This window comes from Patella vulgata, chromosome 6 (genome assembly GCF_932274485.2).
Source record: "Patella vulgata chromosome 6, xgPatVulg1.2, whole genome shotgun sequence".
NCBI lineage: Eukaryota > Metazoa > Mollusca > Gastropoda > Patellidae > Patella > Patella vulgata.
This window is the reverse complement of record NC_065884.2, coordinates 33,769,730-33,795,330: the sequence shown is the minus strand read 5'-3', so window position 1 is coordinate 33,795,330 and position 25,601 is coordinate 33,769,730. Positions and strand designations below refer to the sequence as shown.

General features: G+C 34.3%; 1 protein-coding gene across 2 annotated transcripts in view; it reads right to left on the bottom strand.

Moving 5' to 3' along the window:
- LOC126825420 (phosphatidylinositol 4-phosphate 3-kinase C2 domain-containing subunit alpha) overlaps positions 1–25,601 on the bottom strand; it is a 684,289-nt gene that overhangs the window by 168,992 nt on the left and 489,696 nt on the right. For both annotated transcript variants that reach the window (XR_008788423.1, XM_056101571.1), the window contains exon 25: positions 20,142–20,311. The gene's annotated coding sequence lies outside the window, so the exon portion shown is untranslated. The remainder of the gene's footprint in view (positions 1–20,141; positions 20,312–25,601) is intronic.

Here is a 25,601-nt window from a genome sequence, read left to right as displayed (position 1 = left end):
CAAATGACATTTTCAGAAACCCTGAGTCTTTTCTCGGACGATAGCAGTTGAAAATTTAGAATTTTCGAAACTTCGTCGCTGACTTCTAGCGTTCGAAAAATAAAAAATTTTGTTTAAGAGAATTTTTTTTATTTTTCAAAATTTTCAAATTTGACCTACATATTTGGATACCTGAAGACCATCCGATTCCAGAAATATAATTTTCATTCTGAGTTATCGCCCTTTATTTTTCGATTTTTTTCGAATTTTCTGCCCATTGCCCAACCCTTATATTTTTTGGAAAGAATAAATCGATAGTTCTGAAAGTCCTGGAACATAAAGCAATATAGTGAGACCCCTGGATAAAGCAATTTCAACAACGATCCGGAAACCGGAAGTAGTCGAAATAATGATAAGATATTTCGAAAAAAAGGCAAAAAATGGGTGTTTTGGGGAAAAACTTGATTTCTCCGTCCAATATCAATGGATGAAACGAATTAAGCTTTCGTTGAGTGGCCCGAGGAATGGACTGTCGTATGATGCCCAATTTATACGGATACTATGACCAAGCAGCAAAATATGACAAATGGAAAATCAAGTATTTTCTGATTTGGGGCGTTTTTCGACGCCTGTATCTCGAAATCTTAACTGCAACTTTTTTTTTAACTTTCTCTATTGAGAGTCCATTCGATAGTCTTGTGAATTATGCCATCCAATAAGACTTTGAAATGTCTGGAATACGATAAAAAAGGGACTGAAAATCGAAAAAAGTCGAAAAATCGTGAAATTTTGCAAAATGCTCTATTACTTTATTATTTAAACAAATTTTTACAAAAAGATTACAGATTCGGATAGCTGACCTAATTACGATTCTAACGATGTATAATACGTATTGAGTTTTTGAAATGTAATTTTCGATATTTTGACATTTTTGCAGTTTTGGCACCTTTGAACATAGGATTTCTCAGGGTCATTTTATCTGATCAGATAATGTAATATATCATTACAGAGCCCTGCCGCTATTTAATTGCCCAAACTGGTTATTGAAACTATTCCGACAATAATCTCCATTCCGGAAGTATTCAAAAAATGAAAAAAAAAGGTTAAAAAATTGTCGCTCTTGCGAAAAGCTGGATTTCTCGGTCAGATATTACCGGACCAAAAGAAGTAAAGTGTCTTTGGATAGCCCCATTAATGGACTATTATATGGCATCTCAATGGTACGATTTAGATGGTTAGAAAATAAATTGTGGTACGCTGAAAATCTAGTATTTTCCGTTTTTGGAGCCTTTTTCTCGAAAACGACAACTCCGATTTTTCTGAAACTTTTTTAACGCAGAGTCCTATGGGTGGGCTATGGCATGAGTCCAACAATAAAAGCATTGAAGTAACATAAGTTGTCCATAAAGAGCCTCAATCTTGGAAAAAAGTTGAAAAATCCTTAGATTACTGAAAATGATCTTCTAATTTTCTTTCTTTGGAAAACAGCTGAATGGATTATTCTGAAACTTCTTGTACAGAAGGTAAGGTAACCAAACAACTTGTTAAAGGTATCCCGACAATGATCAAAAAAACGGATGTAGTCGAAAAAATTTCGGATTTTTTGAGAAAAAAAAAAAGTAAAAATTAAAAAAATGGAGATCTTGCAAAAAAAGTGATTGTTACGCCTGATTTCACCGAATCAAAACAACTAAAGTGTCATTGGATAGTTCGAACAATAGACAATCTTTTGAGATCTAAATGGTAAAAATTCGCGGGTTAGGCAATATATAATGGAACGCTGAAAATCTATTTTTTTCGATTTTGGAGCCTATTCAGACGCTTTTATTTCGAAAACTTCTCGTATTTCCTTTCTTAAACTTCTGTTACTTAGAGTCCTAACGGTGGTCTATGGTGTGAATCCAAATTTAAAATCCTCAATATAGTATAAACGGTCCAAAAGGGCCACAAACTTTGAAAAGAAGTCGAAAAATCGTTATATCTGTAAATCTGCTTTTAGTGGTATAAGGGAGGTAAAACTTTTCAATGGATCTTTCTGAAACTTCTGGTACAGGAAATTAAGTTCCCATACCACTTGTTAAATCTATCCCGATAATGATCCGTAAACAGGAAGTAGTCAAAAAAATATTCGATATTTAAAAAAAAAAGACAGTAAAAAAATCGGTGCTCTTGGAACAATCGGGATTTCACCGTCGGGTGTGACCGGATCAAAACATCTAAAGTATCGTTTGGTAGCTCGATAAATGGGCTATTGTATGACACACTTCCTGTCTGATTCCTGAAAGCCGGTTCAGTGCTGCTTGCAGGTCTAGTTAGGCTTTCACCTTATTATTTATTTTTTTATTGGGGGAGCCTATTTCTCAGCAACTATAAGAGATAGAGGTCTGAAGTTTGGTTTTCTCTTTGGAAACTGGGTGGTGGTTAGTTGATAATTGTAAAACTAAATTTGTGCGCATAGCGGAAATGCGTCAAATCTTTAACGTGCGCAATTAAATCGGCCATTATTCTCTTAATTCTCAATGGATTCTTCAGATATTTACATTTTTGGATAGCTGGAGACATTTCTGAGCAAATAGCAGTTCAAAACTGTGGTATTTAGAAACTTTGTCGCTCTCATTTTTTTGGTGAAAAATGGAAAATTTTCAAAATTTTCTAAAATTTTTATTTTTGGGAATTTTGAAATTTCAGTTATATTTTTGGATAGCTGACATTTTGGTCAAATCGTAGAGTTCTTATTTTTTTATAACGGCCCCAACGATTTTTCTGAAACTTCAGGAATACAAAGTCGAAGGACCAAACCAGTCCATGAACTATAAATGAAAATCCTCTAATCACCGGAAGTAGTCAAGAAAGGTATCCACACTTTGACAAAATTGTGAAAAATGGGTGCCTGTGCGGAAAATGCGATGTATCAATTGTGTTCTTGTCGTTTAGTTAAAGTTTTATATCGTTTAATAGCCAATTGAATTGTCTATCAGATGGTACTTCAGCGACAAGTTTCTATCAAAAACTAAAAAAGTTGTGTGACTTTGAAAAGTAAGGTATTTTGCGATTTCGAGCAATTTTAGACACATGTTTCTCGGAAACGCCCCCAACGATTTTTTTAAAACTTTCTCAATCGACAGATAAATGGGTACTCTGTTTTGTGAAACCACTGTATCATTTTTTGACATGTCAGGGGTAGCCGAAAAAAGAGATCGAAAATCGAAAACGTCGTATTTTTACGATTTGGGGCATTTTTAGAGGTCTATTTCTCGAAAAGTCAACATAATATTTTTTGGGAACTTCTTCTACAGAGAGGCCTATCAGTAGTGTTATATATAAAACCATTGTACAACAGTTCCAAATTTCAGGAGTAGCAGAACAAAGGGATCAAAAATTGAACACGACACCTTTCATTGTTAAGCGAAACACAAAGAGGGGATACAATCTGTACGTTTTGTCAACGTATAGAGCCAATTCAAGAGTGCTTTTATCAGTGATGATATTTGAACTGAAATTATTTCAACTATGAGTGTTTTCTTCTATCCAAAATATGGGTTTAGTGACCCTGTAACAGAAATAGTTGATTGCTGTGTGTAATAATTAGTCTTTGAATTAATATTGTTGCTTCTTTGTCAAAATTATCTTATACCGGTAATCATCTGGATAGAAATCGACGACTCGTGCTGTTTATAAGAAAGTCCAATTTGTTAAGCGGTTGCAGTAGTATTGTACAGTAGTATCGAATATTGCACCTGTGATAAAAGGCATGATGCTGTTTGAGCATGGACTCTATCTGTAATTAATATTAAATTTTTATTAGTGACGTCAAATCTTTATCGTGCACAAAACCAGAAAATTGGCGATATTTCATTGAATATTCAATCAATTTTTGAACCAGTTACATATTTGAGTAGCTGATATGAACGCGATTCCGAAGTCCCGTGTACACATTGGTGTGGCCGTAAAAGATCCCTTGGCGGTTGGAATTCTATATAAAAGAAGACTAGTGCCGCTGTACGAGCATGTTTAGAGGTCCTTTTTCTCAAAAAGGCAATCTAATATTTTTTGGGGAACTCCTTCTATAGAAAGCCTAATTGATATATATTTGAATAAAAAGAGAGAGAGAGAGAGATGGGGTTTAACGTCCACTCGACAGAAAACTAGGTCATTTCTGGACTAACATATGGTTTAATTCTTTTATTTCTATAATTCGCTTCCGCGTAGGGGTCTTTAGCAGTGGGAGGAAACCGGAGGACCCGGAGAAAACCCACGAGGTTGGACAGGCGACCCTACTCCTTGTCATGTACAACCGGGGAATTGAAACCCCGCCAGTCGACTCAATGACAGACTTTATGATACAGCGCACTCACGCTAACCTCTCAGCCATCCAACCCCCCACCCTGGTTAGAAAGGTATGAACAATTAGAGAGAGAGAGAGAGAAATGGGGTTTAACGTCCACTTGACATAAACTAGGTCATTTCGGGACTAACATATGGTTTAATTTTATTCCAATAAAATTCCCTTATGCGTAGGGGTCTTTGTTGGTGGGAGGAAACCGGAGGACCTGGAGAAAACCCACGAGGTTGGACAGGCGACCCTACTCCTTGTCACTTACAACCGGGGATTCGAAACCACGCCAGTCGACTCAATGACAGACTTTATGATACAGCGCGCGCGTGTTAACCCCCCCCGGGCATGAAACCACCGTACAACGGTCAAAAGTATCAAGAGTGGCCAAACAAATGGCACTGTATATCGACAAAAGTCTGATAGGGTCATAATCGGAACGTTCTGCATACGTATAATATGGAGAGCTATTTTTCTAAGTGGAAATATTTGAACTAAGGGTGTTCTACTGTTAACCAATATCTGGCACTGGTGCTTCTAGAGTGAAAATATTTCATATCAGTAAAAAACAGTTGCTCCTGAAATTAATATCCCAGTTTTTTGGTGTACATGACGTCATCTCTTTATACCATTTAAAATAAAGCTCCCTGCTGCAGCTATTTATAAGAAAGTCGCCCCTTTCTTAGTATAAAGTAAAGTTGAGGTTGAAAATTATGATTTTGGGTTTTATTTGTTATCTGAGACTAAAAGACTGTTTTTGTCCCATTCGGAAAACTGTTTTTTGTTGATTTTTTTATTCCATTTACAATAGTGTTCTGAATATTGATTTTTCCCTTGTTTTTAACAATTATTACTTATAACTATTGCGAAAGTTGTGGACAGACCGTAAGTTGTGTAAATCTTTAACGTGCACGAAAATTGAAAACCGGCCCTAATTATGTGAATTCCCAACCGATTTTCGAAAAAGTTATATTTTTGTACAGCATGGGATATTGCGTATGCGATAACGGCCGAATTGAAATACCATGCCGTTCTCATTTTTTCTTCAAAATTTGAAAATTTACTAAAATTGTTATTTCTTGGAATTTTGAGTTTTTCGCTTACATATTTGGATTGGCGGCGTCTGTTCGATTCTACCGATCTAGGATTATCATGATGTGAATTGTTCAACTCTATTTTTCAATTACCTTCTCTATCACAATGCGAATACAAAGAACGTGTCAATATCTGAGTTATGTTAGTGTATTGGGTTGGTTTTTTTAGGGTGTGGGGGAGTGGTGAGGAAAGTCTTTTGTCATGCATCTGGCACGGTAAAAGCCTTCAGTCTTGCAAGCAAGTCTAGTTATTATTATTATTATTATTTTTTTCCGCGGGAGCCTATTTCTCCATGATCGAAAACAGATATCAATCTGAAACCAAATTTTGTATCGGGAAACCATGTGGTGGCTACTTGATAAAACAATTTTGAAACTTCTGCGCATACCGGAAGTAACCGAATTTTGTACTTTTTTCCGGAATTGATAATCGGCCTTGGTTTTCTCAAATTGTTACCTATTTTCAAACAAATGACATTTTCGGAAACCCCAAATCTTTTCCGAGATAATGGCTATCTCACATTTTTCAATTTCGAACATTCATCTATGGCTTCAGTCGTTCGAATTTTGAAAATACGTTGTTTACGAGACAATTTTTGTTATTTTTCAAAATTTTCAAATTTGACCTACATTTTTGGATACCTGAAGGCCATCCAATTCCAGAAATATAAGTTTCATTCCGAGTTATCGCCCTTTATTTTTCGAATTTTCTGCCCATTTCCGAACCCTTATATTTTTTGGAAAGGATAAATCGATAGTTCTGAAAGTCCTGGAACATAAAGCTATATAGTCAGACCGCTGCATAAAGCAATTTCAACAACGATCCAGAAACCGGAAGTAGTCGAAATAATGATAGATATTTCGAAAAAAACGCAAAAAATGGGTGTTTTGGGGAAAAACTCGATTTCTCCGTCCAGTATCAATGGATTAAACGAATTAAGCTTTTGTTGAGTGGCCCGAGGAATGGACTGTCGTATGATGCCCAACTTATACGGATACTATGACCAAGCAGCAAAATATGACAAGCTGAAAATCAAGTATTTTCTGATTTGGAGCGTTTTTGGACGCCTGTATCTCGAAAACTGCTCAAAGGATTTTTCTTATACTTTCCCTATTGAGAGTCCCTCCGGTAGTCTTGTGCATGAATCCATCCAATAAGACTTTGAAATGTCTGGAATAGGTAAAATAACGTACTGAAAATCGAAAAAAGTTGAAAAATCGTGAAAGTTTGGAAAATGCTCTATTACTTTATTATTTAAACAAATTTTTACAAAAACGTTACACATTCAGATAGCTGACCTAATAACGATTCAAGCGATGTATAATATGTATTGAAATATTTAAATTTAATTTTTGATATATTGACATTTTTGCATTTTTGGCACTATTGAACATAGGATTTCCCAGGGACATTTTATCTGATCAGACAATGTAATATATCACTACATAGCCAATCTGGTTATTAAAACTATCCCGACAATAATCTCCATACCGGAAGTATTCAAAAAATGAAGAAAAAGGGTTTTAAAAAATAGCACTCTTGCGAAAAACTTGCTTTCTCCATCAGATGTTAGCGGACCAAAAGAACTAAAGTATCGCTGGACAGCCCTATTAATGGACTATCATATGACATCTGAATGATACGATTTAGATAGCTAGAAAATAAATTATGGTACGCCGAAAATCTAGTTTTTTCCGTTTTGGAGCATTTTAAGATGCCATTTTCTCGAAAACGAAAACTACGATTTTTCTTAAACTTTTTTTACTCAGAGTCCTATCATCGGTGGACTATAGCGTGAGTCCAAAAATAAAAGCATTGAAATAATATAAGTGGTCCAAAAAGAACCTCAATCTTGGAAAAAAGTTGAAAAATCCTTAAATTACTGAAAATGATCTTCTAATTTTCTTTCTTTGGAAAACAGCTGAATGGATTATTCTGAAACTTCTTGTACAGAAGGTAAGGTAACCAAACAACTTGTTAAAGCTATCTCGACAATGATCCAAAAACCGGAAGTAGTCGAAAAAACTTCCGATATTTTGCAAAAAAAACCTGTAAAAAGTCAAAAAATGCCGAGCTTGCGAAAAAAGTGATTACTACTCCAAATTCCACCGAATCAAAACAACAAAAGTGTCATTGGATAGTTTGAACAATGGATGATCTTATGAGATCTAAATGGTAAAAATTCGCGGGTTAGGCAATATATAATGGAACGCTGGAAATCTCTTATTTTCTTTTTTTGAGACTATTCAGACGCTTTTATTTCGAAAACTTCTCTTATTTCCTTTCTTAAACTTATATTACTTAGAGACCTAACAGTGGTCTATGGTGTGAATCTAAATTTAAAAGCCCCAATATCGTATAAATGGTCCAAAAGGGCCACAATCTTTGAAAAAAGTCGAAAAATCGTTATATCTGTAAATCTGCTTCTAATGGTATAAGGGAGGTAAAACTGTCCAATGGATCTTTCTGAAACTTCTGGTACAGGAATTTAAGTTCCCATACCACTTGTTAAATCTATCCTGATAATGATCAGTAAACAGGAAGTAGTTAAAAAAATATTCGATATTTAAAAAAAAAAAAGACAGTAAAAAAATCGGTACTCTTGCAACAATCGGGATTTTACCGTCGGGTGTGATCGGATCAGAATATCTAAAGTATCGTTTGGTAGCTCAATAAATGGGCTGTTGTATGACACACTTCCTGTCTGATTCCTAAAAGCCGGTTCAGTGCTGCTTGCAGGTCTAGTTCTTCTTATTATTATTATTATTATTCCATTTAAGCATATCTCAGAAACTACTTCTGTGACATTGCGAAATGTCCGAAATTGTCGTTTTTCGAAATTTTGCCGTAAGGTTATCAATAATTGTCGGATTGTAATATTTGGTACATTTTGACATAGCCGGAGACAAGGCACACAGCTACAGTTCTTTAGATTTTTTATTTTCGACGAATCTTGGGAGATATTAGGCGCCAAATTTTGAAAATTTAAATTTTTACAAAAAACTTTTTTATTAATGAATATTTTTATGTGGTATTTTACCTAAGGTTAAAAAGTCATCTCATTTGACCAAAAATGGCAACATTTTTTGTCACCGTATTTTTCCTTTGCCCCCATTGGCTAATTCAGTTTTTCAGTCCTGGATTAATTATTTATTGTTCAATTTGGATAAAACGAAGTTCAAAATGTCATTTTTTTTGTTACCGGTACATTTTCATTTCGCCAACAGAAGTGACGTAAATTTAGCAATAAACTGCAATTTTGACAGTTCGGTACCACTTTTTGAAAGCAAATATTATTTTTTTCAAATCTGGAATGACTGAAAGGATGTGCCCTGTTAAGGCGCAGAAATCCTCGCGCTCAGTTTTTTTTTGTTTTTTTTTTGTTTTTTGGATCATTTCGATTTAAAGGTGAAAAAATGAGCTATTCACAACCCATTAAGGTTTTTCATATTTTAAAATATTTCTTCGCATCTTTCATAAGCTCTTGGCAATAATCCATACGAAGAGAATGTATGTGAAAATTAGTTTGTAATATGAGCAGTTTCCGAGAAATGGGCAATTTTGCATGACCCCATTTTTACGCTAGTTTGCCTGCATGTAAAAGTCAATTATTATTGGATTTTCACAAACGTGAAATTAAACATTTTGAATGTCACCGGAAATGACGTAATTTGGGCAAAAACTGTATTTATAGCCTTCAAAACCAATAATTTAGTCAAATGAGTCGTATTTGTAATTTTTTTTTAAATTTTGATATTTGATTCCAATCAACTAATAGAATTAATCCATACGATCATATAGATATCACAAAATGGTTTCTACCTTGTTCAGTTTCGGAGAAATAGACGATTTTCAACAGGTAACTTTTCAAGGTTTTTGGTCCATAAAAGCGTCAATTATGGTTCGATTTTTATAAAAATTTCACTGTGATTTCATACAAGTAATTTAGTATTTTCATTATCCCCGGAAGTAAAGTTATTTTGGCAAAAACTGTATTTTTAGCCTTTAAAACATATTTTATTCAAATGAGTCTGATTTGTAATGTTTATGAAATTATGATATTTGATTCTAATCAACAAATAGATTGAACCCATACGATCATACAGATACCACAAAATGGTTTCTAAATTGTTCGGTTGCAGAGAAATAGACGATTTCTACAAGTTACTGTTTAAGGTTTTTGGTCTATGAAAGTGGCAATTATTATTCGATTCACATAAAATTTTCACCGTATGATGCCTTATGCCATTTCTGATTTCATAAAACTAATTTAACATTTTCGTTATCACCGGAAGTAATGTAATTTTGTCCGGATCACTTACATGTAACAAATGTATACAATGAATTGATATTGCTGGATTTAGTTGATTCTGCGTAAAATTTTATTTGATGTGTGCAATATTTATATGGTAACCTGTTTAATGGTTTCATCGGTACCGGAAGTGACATATGTTCAAGGGTAATGGGGCAACGGTGAAACCCGTCATTACTGCTTCGCAGTTCTAGTTAATTTTGTTTTTTAATGGAAATAATAAATTTGAAATGTGAAGAGTTGTGGATTTGAAAGCTTATGTGTATTTACATTTGCAATATAATAGACCCACAAAATCCAAAGACATTACCAGTTATTGATTTTTAAGGCGAGCGATCGCTCTCGAGCACCTGCCGCTCACCTGAATGTCGACCGAGGGGAGTTTTTTTTCCCTCCCCTTAAAACTGAAAATCGCTCTCCTTTACATAGTCATTGGGGGTTTATTATCATTTATAAAACCAGGAATGAACACATTACATGCAGTTATTGATCTTAGAACCATTTCCCATGCACATAACTAATCGCTCAGATCATACTCCTTAATTTCTAAATCACTCTTATCAAAACTGGGAGAGGTTTTTGAGGGGAGCGATATTTTCAATTCGTTGATTGAGGGGAGCTTTTTTTTTGCTCTCCTCTGTAATACAAACAACAACGACTGCATTACTATGCTGATGTATCCTTATACTTACAGTTCAAACTTTAAATTTGTATATATTTATATGACAAGAAATGTTTCACACATTTGGTAAGTTACATGATCAAAGAGAAACTTTACCAGATATATGGGGAAAATAAAGTATGACATATTTTCATTCACTGTGTGCATGTTTAGTTTTCCTTGCCAATGGTTGGATAAATTTAACTTAACAATGCATTTATGTAGCCCAATACGTTTCTTGTAACAGTATGGTAGTAATATCATACATTTGTTAGAGTATGTTTAAAATTAAAAGGGACATAAAGCTACATACACATAAATTCAATAGAGTTGCATTGTAAAATGTTTGATTTAAAGGCAAAAAGAAATGTTCTATAAATTTAAAGAAAATTCTGAGATTTCACAGGATACCTGTTGATAGACAAATTAAAGAAATAGCCCACATAACTTGTCGAAAAAGTTTCAGCTCAATACATTTTGCCATTTGAAGGGGGTTGTGTAACCTATTTATGGAATTCCACTTTAATATTTCATGAACTAATCGATAAATGTGGCGAAATGTGAAAATATCTTACATGAATAAATTTCTAGTGTCGCAAAAAATATTTTGAAAATTGTGATCTGTGTATAAAAGTTACAATAAATGGTTTTATGCCATCATAATTTTTGCAGTTTACTGAATACATGTACACATGAGAGCTATGTATAATAGAAATTGACTTTTACACAAATATCACGTTCATTTCATTGAGTGAGGAAAATTCATAATTTCATGAGTAGATAGTCTCTATATCTAGTACATTCTCCCAATATTCAGTTAGATAGAAATATTTCACAATAATCCAATGATTTCATTTAATATATTTATTAAAATAATTTCAAAACAAAGAAATGTGTAACTAAAAGTGGCTAATGTACAGTTGAGAGTTAAATGTATTCCAATTCTTTACAAGATTTCTTTACAAGAAATATGCATTTCAAAGTCATTCAGGCACTCACATAACAAGCCTGCTTATCGTTCATTGGAAACAACTGTTTTAAAATTAGGATTTATGGATGAATCAATCGCTCAGTGCCGGTGGTTATTTAAGCATTATATTTACATTGTCCTTCCATGTTAGAAATTTATCAGTTTAAAAATCCCTGTGGTCATCGAATGAAATTTGTTCATAAAAGTAAATACAGAGCCTTCTATATTGGTGGGCTGAAAAAAAAAAAATACATATTAATTATTAGTATTTTCGAACATAATGTTTCTTCAGGCGATTTCAGTGTCCACAAATAATTTTTACACCTGAATTAATAAAAATGCAGTTTTTGTTATAAGTTATGCCTAAATTAAAAGGCAGTTCTCAGATTTCATAGGCTACAACTTTACAGATGGGTTTATAATCAAACTAGCAGGATACCCGGCTTCGCTCGGGGGTCATAACTCCGAAACCGGAAGTGGTAGACTAACGCCACCTGGCCTATGTTACTCCCCGGTCCGAGCTACCCCTATACCCCAAATTTCAGACTCGGGGCAGACCTAGTGTAGCCGCCAAACCCGAACAGACAGACAGACAGACAAACGACAGTCACAAATATATATATATAGAAGATTAAACTCAATGCCAAGAAAGTACCATTCAGTTCAGGTGGTTGGAATTTGCACAAGACTTTGAAAAGGGTTTTTAATGAGTTCCTTTAGGCTTCAACCAACATCTTTTAATTTTCCCCAAAAGGCCCTAATTTATGTACAAATCCACCCCTTTCAAGACCAATCTGATATTCATTTCTTCATGATTATAATGTGATTTTTCTCACAAAGAAATAATATTCCTAATTCCACTGATATTCTGCTTAGCTGCACATTATTCTCCAATTGGATAAAATTATTTAAATTTAAATTTAAAAACAAAATATTCAGCTAGATCTACATCTCATTATTTTGCCTTTTAATTTTTATTAATTCCAAAACTTTGTAAATTAAGTATAAGGGTGCTCACTTTTAAAAATATATTACTTGGAAACACTTTTCGAAGTTCAGTGGTTCGGGAAGTGGATGAATGTGTGTATGACTATTCCAAGTCAAAAGACAATCTGTAATATATTATACGCGTATGAATACATTAAACAGTAATACAGTTTTTCTGGTAATTGTCCCCGGTATTAACCAGTCACTACATTATTATTTTTCAATCGCTTGATTTATATTTTCTCCAAAAAAAAATGGAACGATGACTAGATTGTACAAATTATGGGCCTAAATAATGATAATGGATTTTCAACATACCTGCTTAAGGACTCAACATAGTTTTATCTTACTGCCTACTGATCGTCGCTTCATCATTTTTACAGCTAATAAATCTCCACAACTCTCCCTCTTGAATAATTTATGACATTGTTTTTCATACAAATGGTAAATGGAGTTTGGAGTAAGGCATAAATGAATAAATATTTAACCCAATTCACTCGCTTGCTTTCAACATTATCAGGCTAACAAAATCGTGTGATATTGACACATGTCACCGGAAGTTCAATTTCTCGAGAAATCTCGCAATTTTGCAGGATTTACTTATCGGCCCTATTGATGTAACAAAACTATACACCAAATTTCATCACTCTCACTTAATTAGAACTAAAGTTATCGTATCCCAAAGCATCAACCAATCAAATTGCTTATCTCTGCTTACCCTAAGCAGAAAATGCTCATCTTCGAACTCCATCAAGGCATTCACCTAATAAACACCTACACCAAGTTTAAAAAATCCAGCTCAATTAGAAGGAGAGTTATTGTGTTCCAAAGTCTCCGCCAATCAAATTGCTTATTGCTCTGCTTACCCTGAGCAGAAAATGCTCATTATCGAACTTAGTCAAGAAAATGATATAATGAAACTATACACCAAGCTTCATCACCCTCACTTAATTAGAACTAAAGTTATTGTGTCCAAAAGCATCAACCAATCAAATTGCTTATCTCTGCTTACCCTAAGCAGAAAATGCTCATCTTCGAACTCCATCAAGGCATTCACCTAATAAACACCTACACCAAGTTTAAAAAATCCAGCTCAATTAGAAGGAGAGTTATTGTGTTCCAAAGTCTCCGCCAATCAAATTGCTTATTGCTCTGCTTACCCTGAGCAGAAAATGCTCATTATCGAACTTAGTCAAGAAAATGATATAATGAAACTATACACCAAGCTTCATCACCCTCACTTAATTAGAACTAAAGTTATTGTGTCCAAAAGCATCAACCAATCAAATTGCTTATCTCTGCTTACCCTAAGCAGAAAATGCTCATCTTTGAACTCCATCAAGGCATTGACCTAATAAACACCAACACCAAGTTTGAACAATCTAGCTCAATTAGAAAGAGTTATTGTGTCCCAAAAAGTGTGACGGACAGACAGACAGACCCATTTTAATAGACCTCTGCTTTCTTCGAAAGGCGGGGGATAATAAATGGAAATTGCAGAAATTCAATAGGATTCTTCTTTTCACTAATTGAAGTGACGTATATAAATTTCATACAGATCCGCAGATAACTTTAGATGTTAGAGCGTTCACAAGGTGCAACAAATACGGCAAGATGCATAGCTAGTGTGTAGAACTGGTGTCAGAGCTTTTAATAACTGGCTTCTGCGTTAGAATATCCATCAGTCAAGTATAAAAGCTTAATTGTGGTTACTATTTATGGAAACCTGTGAGAAATATACGTGTTGTCAGTAGTCACTTAAACCTGTCAGTACTTGTACCATACGTCAGTATTCCTATAAATGGTCATTAATAATCATAAGGTGAGTATTTAAGTTAATTGGTTAGTATTTCTTACTTGTGTCAGTATGCAAAAATAATGTGAGTAATTAAACAAACGTGAGTTAATCCGAACATATCACTGGTCAGTTGCGTGCGGGAGAAATTGGAAAAAGCGTGACTAATTAAGAAAGCGTCAGTATTTGGGCTACCGTTCACTACCTGGGTGAAACCGCCAGTTATCTTTGATCTGCGTCAGTAACTGGAACCGACGTCAGTAGGGCGTGAAATCATTAACTATATAAATTTCTGGTGAGTTTTTCGATTTAAATAAGTGATTAGTATCGGTTTAAATTGTGACTTTTTACCGTTAAACCGTCACTACATTCTGAATAAATGATTAATTATTTATTAATATACTCAAATCGAGGGAAATGTTTTTAAAGGAATGAACTTACAACGCTTGCCCCAAATATAACAATGTGTATTGTTATTTGATTTACAATTTATAGTTATTCTCGTTACATGTGGATTGGCACATGTTTTGGGACAGGCGAGATTTTATATCTGTATGGATTGAATTTGGAATCACTACTAATGGTTAAAACACAATCAACAAATTTATTGAAACAGATAATATGATAGTAATGAATTTCATACACATACCAATGCATACATACAAGCTAAAATTTTGAGCACTGAAGAATCGTGTGAATATCTATTTACATTATTATTTGTAAATTTGTACCATATAATGGGATTCCTGATATAAAAAAAAAACCCATATAATTTAAACGTCAACCCGACTATTTCAGACTTCGCGTCTTACTGTTTTACGAATAGTCCATGCTAAGCACGAAGTCGGCAATCAAGTAACGCCTTCTCGATCAAAGAAGCAATTCTATTTATACATGTACAAGCGTGCACTAGCTTATTCAGGGTTCATATTTGAAAACTTTTTGGTTTCAAGGCGACTGCAGTTCGGTTGCTTTATTTAAAAAGATAACTAATATTAACTGTAAAATGACTAAGCTATATCCATTTGGGGTCGCCCAAGTCAGAAAAGGTAGTTTTGAGAAAAAGCAAATTAAAGATATCGTTATGTTCTAACACTAAATCACATAGCAACCACGCCATATATTTGTTAATTTTTGTTTAATATTTCTCTCGGTGTTATAATTTTGAACCAAAGAGAATAGTCCATACATTAGTCATGTAGGTCTTATATATTAAATCTTTTATGGGAATAAATTCTGTTAATCTCATCACTTAATTAGCACCTATGTGTTATAGTGCTCAAGAGATTAAGAATGTTGATTGGGTAAGTTTACCGACGTCAGTAGAGCGTGAAATCATTAACTATATAAAATTCTGGTCAGTTTATTGATAAAGTAATTTTTAGATCTACAAGAACTATTTTATTATTTTAAAACTGTGTTTTAAAGTGACTTTTAGATATACAAGAACTTTTTACTTTTAGTGCTTTTACACATCTTCTATATATTACTCCTCCATATAACTTAATTTAATCAACCTGTCCATAATATCATGCCTTATGTATTGGACGTTAAATTTGTAATATACAAAAGCTTTGCTATAGTGTTTGTAATTTCTTGTAATTTCTCGTGTTTTGAATTGTCTCAGTTATGGTGTAGTATAAGGATTAAATGTGGTTTTTTTTGATAATTTTCAATGTGCCTTTCTATGTATTTCTATCAGCTTTAGTTTTAATAAAAAAAATTTAATCGTACGGGATATCTACATGACTTTCGAATTTCGCCCATGAGAGATATCCCAAGATCAAACGTTGTACATGGTTTTACTATTTCACCGTTGCATGCAGTGCATAAGTTATATTTTTCGTGTGCTAAATAAAAACCAGCGGCTGCCAGGCTAGACTGGACAACCTGCTCTAAATGACGTTGGGCTGGTTCCTACGTCACTGCGCTATTCTGACTTCAATATAGAGACAGGTAGCGGGCAGCCATCTTGCCAGGAGGAATTCCTCCCGGCAGTGCGCATCTCTTTCTGCGCACATTACCAATGTTTACAAACAAAAACATGATCGGACGCTGAAGATGTCAACACCAATTAAATGCAGCGGTAGTTTATGTTTAGCTTGTGGATTAGATCCGAAACTATGCAATTTTTTCTCAATAATGGAATTGAACGGAACAATAATTAATATTTTGGAATTTGAAAAATGCGGCAATAAATCAAATGAAATATAACTTATTGACTATGATGAGCGATTTGCCATAGCCGGTAGGCCTACGATTTGTATCTGATTATTATAAGAGCTGATTTTAAACTGTCACTTTGTTTGGGTTTAAGATAACAATAAGATGTCGCCCAATCAACGTTTAATTTGGCTCGAGCAATCTTAGAAATTAAAGAAAAGCTTAACAAATCTTCTTCTAGCTTACTCATTTTAACGCTGAATGTCATCATTAGGGATACCCATCTATTTTTAGTAACACTACGTCAAAACATGGCTGCCCACTACCTGTCTCTATATGCAAGTCAGAAAAGGAGGGACGTAGGAGCGAGTCTGACGTATTAGAGCAGGTTATCCAGTCTACTGCCAGGCAGGATACGCCCACATTTTCGAGAGATGGATAGAGAACAAGCTAAAAAGGAAGTGATTTTTCCTACAATCAAGGGCCATAATTTAGAAAATTACAATTCGATATGCGCAAATATCGAAAGGAACCAAGATCTTTGGGTTATAAACTTACATTTCAAGTTTCAACAAAATCGGATAAAAATTGTGACCTCTATAGGGTCCACAACCTTGATATACCATATTTTTACGCTATTTGAGAAAGAGGGGCGGCCATTTTGTCTGTCAGTTTTGGGCCGATTTTCACGATATTCAAACTCAGTCGTCCTTAGGGTGTAACGGTGATATAATAAAACGGTTTTTTAAATCGGATAAAAATTATGACCTCTATAGGGTCCACAAGCTAAAATGTGATTTTTCGTACAATCAGGGGCCATAATTCAGGAAGTTACATTCCGATATGCGCGAATATCGAAAGGAACCGAGATCTTTGGGTTATAAACTTACATTTCAAGTTTCAACAAAATCGGATAAAAATTGTAACCTCTATAGGTTCCACAACCTTGATATACCATATTTTTACGCTATCTGAGAACGAAGGGTGGCCATTTTGTCTGTCAGTTTTGGGCCGATTTTCACGAAATTCATACTCAACCATCCTTAAGGTGTAATGGTGATATAATAATACGTTTTTTTAAATCGGATAAAAATTATGACCTCTATAGGGCCCACAAGCTAAAAACGCGATTTTTCGTACAATCAGGGGCCATAATTCAGGAAGTTACATTCCGATATGCGCGAATATCGAAAGGAACCGAGATCTTTGGGTTATAAACTTACATTTCAAGTTTCAACAAAATCGGATAAAAATTGTGACCTCTATAGGTTCCACAACCTTGATATACCATATTTTTACGCTATCTGAGAACGAAGGGTGGCCATTTTGTCTGTCAGTTTTGGGCCGATTTTCACAAAATTCATACGCGGCCATCCTAAGGGTGTAATGGTGATATAATAATACGTTTTTTTAAATCGGATAAAAATTATGACCTCTATAGGGCCCACAAGCTAAAAACGCGATTTTTCGTACAATCAGGGGCCATAATTCAGGAAGTTACGGTCCAATATACGCGAATATCGAAAGGAACCAAGATCTTTGGGTTATAAACTTATATTTCAAGTTTTAACAAAATCGGATAAAAATTGTGACCTCTATAGGATCCACAACCTTGATATACCATATTTTTACGCTATTTGAGAACGAAGGGCGCCCATTTTGTCTGTCAGTTTTGGGCCGATTTTCATGAAATTCGGACTCAATCGTCCTTAGGGTGTAACGGTGATATAATAATACAGTTTTTTAAATCGGATAAAAATTATGACCTCTTTAGGGTCCACAAGCTAAAAACGCGATTTTTCGTACAATCAGGGGCCATAATTCAGGAAGTTACGTTTCGATATGCGCGAATATCAAAAGGAACCGAGATCTTTGGGTTATAAGCATACATTTCAAGTTTGAACCAAGTTTGTGGCCTCTACAGTGTTCACAAGCTAAAAACGTGATTTTTCGTACAATCAGGGGCCATAATCCACGAAGTTACCGTCCGATACATGCCAATATTGAAAGGAACCGAGATCTTAGGGTGATACCTATATTTCAAGTTTCATTGAAATTGGATAAAAATTGTGACCTGTAGACTGTTCACAAATAATTGTGGACGGACGTACAGACGGACGGGGGCGACGACAATATACGTCCACATGAAAATGTGGGCGTATAACAAATTCTAAAATATTAAAGACTCCTCCGTGCTCATAATTTCGCTTTACTTGGAGGCCTATGTATGAAATTCATATTTTTTTCGTACGATCATATTGTATTTTTTCATTGTATATCGTACATTATTATATTATTATTTGTTATAGCTATTTTCATCGTTATATATTCTATTGTTTAATAATTATTATTTCTCAAATGTAAATAGATATTCACACGATTCTTCAGTGCTCAGAATTTCAGCTTGTATGTATGTGTACGAAATTCATTATTTCTGTTATCAGCTATCATATTCTCTGTTTCAATAAAATTAGTGATTCCAAATTTAATCCATACACGTCCCAAAACATGTGCCAATCCGCATGTAACGAGAATAAATATAAATAACACTACACATTGCGCCATATTCTACGACGGTAATCGAAATCGCCGACAAATAGTCCAGTTGTTCAATGCCATCCATTACTGTTTAAAAACATTTCCTGATTTGAGAATATTAATAAATAATTAATTAATAATTTATTCAGAATGTCGCCATGGGCAAGTTAAGCTACTATTTAACTGATACTAATCGCCTATAGTAACAATACTCACCAGAAGTTTATATAGTTAACGATTTCACGCTCTACTGGTGTCTGTTCCACTTACTGACGCACATCAAAGATAACTGGCGGTTTCATTCAGATAAGAAAGGATATAAGTACCTATCCCACGTATAAATCCATGTATAAAGACCTACACTTAACAAAGACCGATCTGCGTAAAACACACGGTCGAACAAAAAAATCACAAGGTAAATTAGATTTAACACCTACGCGTCAGATAAAGCCTGCTGGTCCTTGATAAATCACCTTTGCTGCAGTTATAACACGCTTTCGAGAAAACTCACCAAACAAAGAATACACACCGTGTCAGTCGTTTTTAACCCGTTCGTTAATTAACACACCAGTACAGAAAACGCACCGTCACTGAGATTTTCACCCCTAGCGATAATTATATCACCTTTCAGTCAATTTCTCACCCCTGTTAATCAACACACTGTACCTACAGATTTTAGCCTCTTCGTATTAGATTTGTTGCGATAATTAGAATTTTACTGATATTGGTACAAATTTACTAAAAGGCGAGAAATCTATACTGTAAACGTACAAATCTCACCCTTACTACTTCTCAGTGTAGTGAAAGTGAAACAAGGGCCATAACTGTAGAAGTTGCTCAAATTCAATAGGATTCTTTTTTTACTAATTTAAACGACACGTATAAATTTCATACAGATTGACAGATAACTTTAGATGTTAGAGCGTTCACAACGTGCAACGAAGTGAAACAAGGGCCATAACTCTACATGTAATTAAGGGAAATTGCTGAAATTCATTAGGCTTCTTCGTTTCACTAATTCAAATAAGGCATATAAATTTCACAAAGATCGGATGATAACTTTTGGCGTTAGAGCATTCATGATGTTCAATAAAGCGAAAGAAGGGCCGTAACGGAAATTATTGAAATTAAATAGGTTTCTTCATCTCACGAATGTCAACAACATACATCAATTTTAAAACAATCAGATTATAACTTTTGGCGTTAGAGCATATACAAGACGGGCGGACGGATGGACGGACGGAGGCGCCGGCAATAGAAGTTCACATTTCCATGTGGGGGTATAAAAATGAAAAGAAATGAACCTACCTTTTAAAGCTGGCAAACATTTGTGAATCACCAAGAAATTTACTGAAGTCTATATGAAACATATGACCGGACTGTTTGAGCATAATATTATCATTATGTCTATCACCAACACCTAATACATACATAGCTACACAATACCCAGCACAAGAATATGTAAAATTCTCAACAGCCTGAAATGTACATAATAATAATTAGTTATTTTTACATTACATATCTTTAAATGAAATGAAATGAAATGGGGTTTAACGTCCTACTGTTCTGCTCCTCTGGGCTAATGAAGAGGGGCATACGCCATACAGTGCGCTAGGAGGGACATTTTGCCCGGGCAGCGGCCCTACGGCCTACACTTATATCGAATTCCAACTGCAAAGGGATCTTTTACGTGCACGCCAATGTGTACACGGGACCTCAGTTTTTTGTCCCATCCGAACGACTAGACAGCTGTCCTTGTCAGGCCCTCCATCCTGCATCACTGACAAGGGGGAAACCACGCTGGAAAATCTGGATGAACTTTCTCGGTCAATGCAGGGATCGAACACCCGACCTCCAGGCTAGCGAGCCAGCGTCTTACGCACTTAGCCACGTGATCCCCCAAAATTCAATAGACTCGTTTCACAAATTTAAATGATGCATATAAATTTCATACATATCGGATGATAACTATCATCAATCGAGCATTAACAAGGTTTAACAAAGTGAAACAAGGGCAATAACTATAGAAGTAATTATTGTAAATTGCTGAAATTCAATAGGCTTCTTCGTTTCACTAATCTAAATAATGCATATAAATTTCACAAAGATCGAATGATAACTTTTGGCGTTGGAGCGTTCACAAGGTTCAATAAAGTGAAACAAGGGCCATAACTCTAGACGTAATAAACAGAAATTATTGAAATTAAATAGACTTCTTCATCTCACTAATGTAAATAACATATCAATTTTAAAACAATTGGATGATAACTTTTGGCGTTAGAGCGTTCACAAATGATATAATGCTTACTTCTTTCTTACATTGATAATCTGACCTTATAGTGTGTGTATCTGGGGCCAATATGGGGTCTATATGGGATTACCCACATTAACAGCTCTGTTTTGTATACATGGGGCCAATATGGTGTCCATATGGGATTACCCATGTGTGTATCTGGAGATAATATGGTATCTGCATATAACTTTTGTATAACCAATCTGCACAGAAAGGATTACGCATATGTGCACCAGAAGCTTGTGTGATATGGATATGATATAACCACATTCATGTATATTATGTATATGGGTTCAATATGGTATCAATATGGGATTACCCACATGTGTATCTGGGGCCAATATCTTATCTATATGGCATTTACCACATATAAAATAATACATTTGGGTCCAATATTTTACCCATATGGGATTAGCCACAACTGTATCGGCTTCAACGTGGAATCATACCCATTGCATTTAGTAGATATTAATAAGTTTTCAGAAAATTAAAATCAGAATATCATTAAAGTGTTTATTTGGGATACGTAAACTTATTGCGCCCTCAACAGTTGCATTTACATGACAAGTAAACAGTCGCACATACAGGTGCGATTTACATTAAATCATGTCGCTTATGCTGTAATTTTACAACTACACAGATTTGTTAAAGAGCATAAGAATTTTTACAGGTAAGGTCTTTTTGCAATTTCTTTATTGATCTACTTTAGTTAAAAATATTTTCAATTTCCCATTTCTCCTTCATTAAAATTTAATGTTTTCGCTTTGTATGTAACCTGTAGGAATTGAGAAGTAAGAGATTAGAATTTAATAAAATTGAGAAATGAAGTTTTTTTTCTTTGTTTTGTTTTAATTTATAATATTGAACATGAACATAACTTTGTAACACAGGGATCACATACAGGGGACAATGGCACAAAATTCTTGAATTATCAATGGATAGGAAGCACATATTGATATAATACCTGAACAAAATATCCAATCTTGCTGAAAATTGGTTTAAGGCATGTTCGATCGACACTCGATGTATACAGGCTGATCACGATGTCGGCCATTATCAATAAATTAAAAACAAAAAATGCGTAAAATTGTTGAAATCGTAACTGGTTATATTCATGGTGATGCGACTATGCAAATTATGGGTGACCAAATTCATCACCAACATATCAAACTCAAAATAAACAACATTTTAAAAAATAACACTTTTGCACTTCTAAAACCAATACAGTAATAACAAATCAGAAAAATATAACTTAAGATTAAATTAATTTTCAAAAAGTATATTATCATATATTAATAATATTATGAAGCAAAGCGGCTAAAGCCTTTACGCGCAATATAAATAGGTACTCCATAGGTAGATGATTTATTCTACTGCCGTACTGAAATTTGTTTTATATTTTAAATAGTAATATTTTAGCTTACTATAGAATTAAGTGATGCACTAATATGTACTTTTCAGAGATTAAACATATAGGTATGTAAGAACAACACTGACAGATATATGCTTTTGTCTGGTGCCCTTTTTTCACAAAAAGCTGTAACCATTTTTATTAATGAACAGGATGATGAAGCTGCTTGGGTGTGTCGATATGTGATATTTTGCAGGTAATATATAGTGCACTTACTTATTTTTTCGTTTTTTCATTCGTTTAAGATAAACTGACTTGGACGATTAGGTGGCAGAGATGTCCTGTCCATCGTTAACAACATCATGAAGAATCTCAGTGTCACTTATGTACAACGCCTTTACAATTGGACAGGATAAAAAGGCAAGCGTGAATTAGGTGCACATGCTACAGCTACCATTGTTTTTAGTAAGTAATATTGATGATACGTCATTGTTGGAAATAAATGCATATCAATAATAGTTCTGGTATGATGGGGTTTATTTTAATGTTTTTACAATCGTTCATCAAAAGTCTTTTTGAACCCTCTGCATATTTCAGGTGCAATTTAGATTTGAATTGTATGTGATTTGCGGTCTAAGGGGAGATCATATGGAAAGAGTTGTGTTGCTTTGTCAGGTTGCACATCAATAGACCTAATGTGCTTTCCTTTTGAATTACAGATCCAGTCAGAAGAAATCCAATGTTTTGAAACACCACAAACAAGGAAATCAAAGCTGCAGTTAGTCGTTTGAACTGGTTTCCTGACAAATTCAAGGGACGGGATGGTGGGAGATCTCAACGAATTTCAACCTAATTGAGAAAGAATAAAAATAAAACATGAAACCAAATATAAATAGTTTTGTACTTATTTGGTACTTGTTGTTTACCATGCTTAAGTTACTAGAGAATTCATCAAAGTTACATAGAGCAGGGTTGAACACTTGATATTTATTAAAATAATGTTACCTAGCATGCAACAGAATATGATCATACATCAGAAGATACTTATATTAAATTAGTCTTAGTTCGGCTATAATTTCTAGTCTTAAGAAACTCTGTTCAAATTGCTTTGTGCTTTAATTATTATTTAAATGAGAGACCCAGAGAAGACTCATATGGATCCCATAGAGGGCCCATATTACATATCATGGCATATCCACAAAGATCCTATATGAGTCCCATATTATGCCCATATTACATTTATTTGCACCCCACATGAGTCCCACATAGAAGACATATTACATTTTTTAACATGGCCATATGGGTCCCATGCAAGCCCCATATCACATTTATTTGTACCCCACATGAGTCCCATATAGTACCCATATTACATTTCTTAACATTGTTATATAGGTCCCATGTAAGCCCCATATAACACCCATATTATTTTAAATGAGTTACCCATATAGATCCCACGCAAACCCCATTTAGTACCCAGATGGTTGCCCATATGAATGTTGGGTGCAAAAATGTTGGGTCCCATATGGGCTCCCCATAATGGCACCTTGACATGACACATGGTACCCATCAGTGAATGTTATCAGGGTGGTTTCCTGATAGAAAATTGAACCCCAGATCGATATCTGTTTTCGATCATGGAGAAAGGCTCCCGCAGTAAATAATAATAATAATAACTAGAACTGCGATGCAGTAATGACGGGTTTCACCGGTGCCCCGTTACCCTTGAACATATGTCACTTCCGGTACCGATGAAACCATTAAACAGGTTTCCATTTAAGCATTGCACACATCACATAAAATGTACGCAGAATCAACCAAATCCAGCAATATCAATTCATTGTATACATTCATTACATGTAAGTGATCCTGACAACATTACATTACTTCCGGTGATAATTAAAATGTTAAATTAGTTTCATGAAATCAGAAATAGCATAAGGCATCACATGGTGAAAATTTTATGTAGATCGAATAATATTTGCCACTTTTATTGTCCAAAATCCTTGAAAAGTGACTTGTAGAAAATCGTCTATTTCTCTGCAACCGTACAAGTTAGAAACCATATTTTGGTATTTGTATGATCGTGTGAGTTCAATCTATTTGTTGATTGGAATCAAATATCATAATTTTAAAAACAATACAAATCAGACTCATTTGAATAAAATATCCGTTTTGAAGGCTAAAAATACAGTTTTTGCCAAAATGACGTTACTTCCGGTGATAATGAAAATCTTAAATTACATGTATGAAATCTTAAATGGCATTAGATATCACACAGTGAAAAATTTATGAAAATCGAATAATAATTGACACTTTTATGGACCAAAAACCTTGAAAAGTTACCTGTTGAAAATCGTCTATTTCTCCGCAACTGAACAAGTTAGAAACCATTTTGTGATATCTAAATGATCGATTGGGTTCATTCTATTAGTTGATTGGAATCAAATATCAAAATTTTAAACAAATAACAAATAAGACTCATTTGAATAAATTACTGGTTTTGAAGGTTATAAATACAATTTTTGCCCAAATTACGTCATTTCCGGTAACATTGAAAATGTTAAATTGGTTTGACCTTGTTAAAATTGACATTACGCATCAAATGGTGTCACTTTTATGAAAATCGAATAATAATTGACTCTTATACAGGCAAACTACGTAAATAGTGACTCATGCAAAATTGCCCATTTCTCGGCAACTGCTCATATTACAAACTAATTTTCACATACATTCTCTTCGTATGGATTATTGCTACTAGTTTATGAAACTAGTTTATGAAAAGCCTGAATGGGTTGTGAATAGCTCATTTTTTCAACTTTTTTCACCTTTAAATAGAAATGATCCGAAAACGAAATAAAAATTTAAAAAACTGAGCGCGATGATTTCTGCGCAATAACAGGGCAAACCCTTTCAGTCATACCAGATTTGAAAAAAATATATTTGCTTTCAAAAAGTGGTACCGAACTCTCAAAATTGCAGTTTTTGCTAAATTTATGTTACTTCCGTTGCCGAAAGGAAAATGTACCGGTAACAAAAAAAAATGACATTTTGGACTGCGGAACATATGAACTTTGTTTTATACAAATTGAATAATAAATAATTAATCCGGGACTGAAAAACTGAA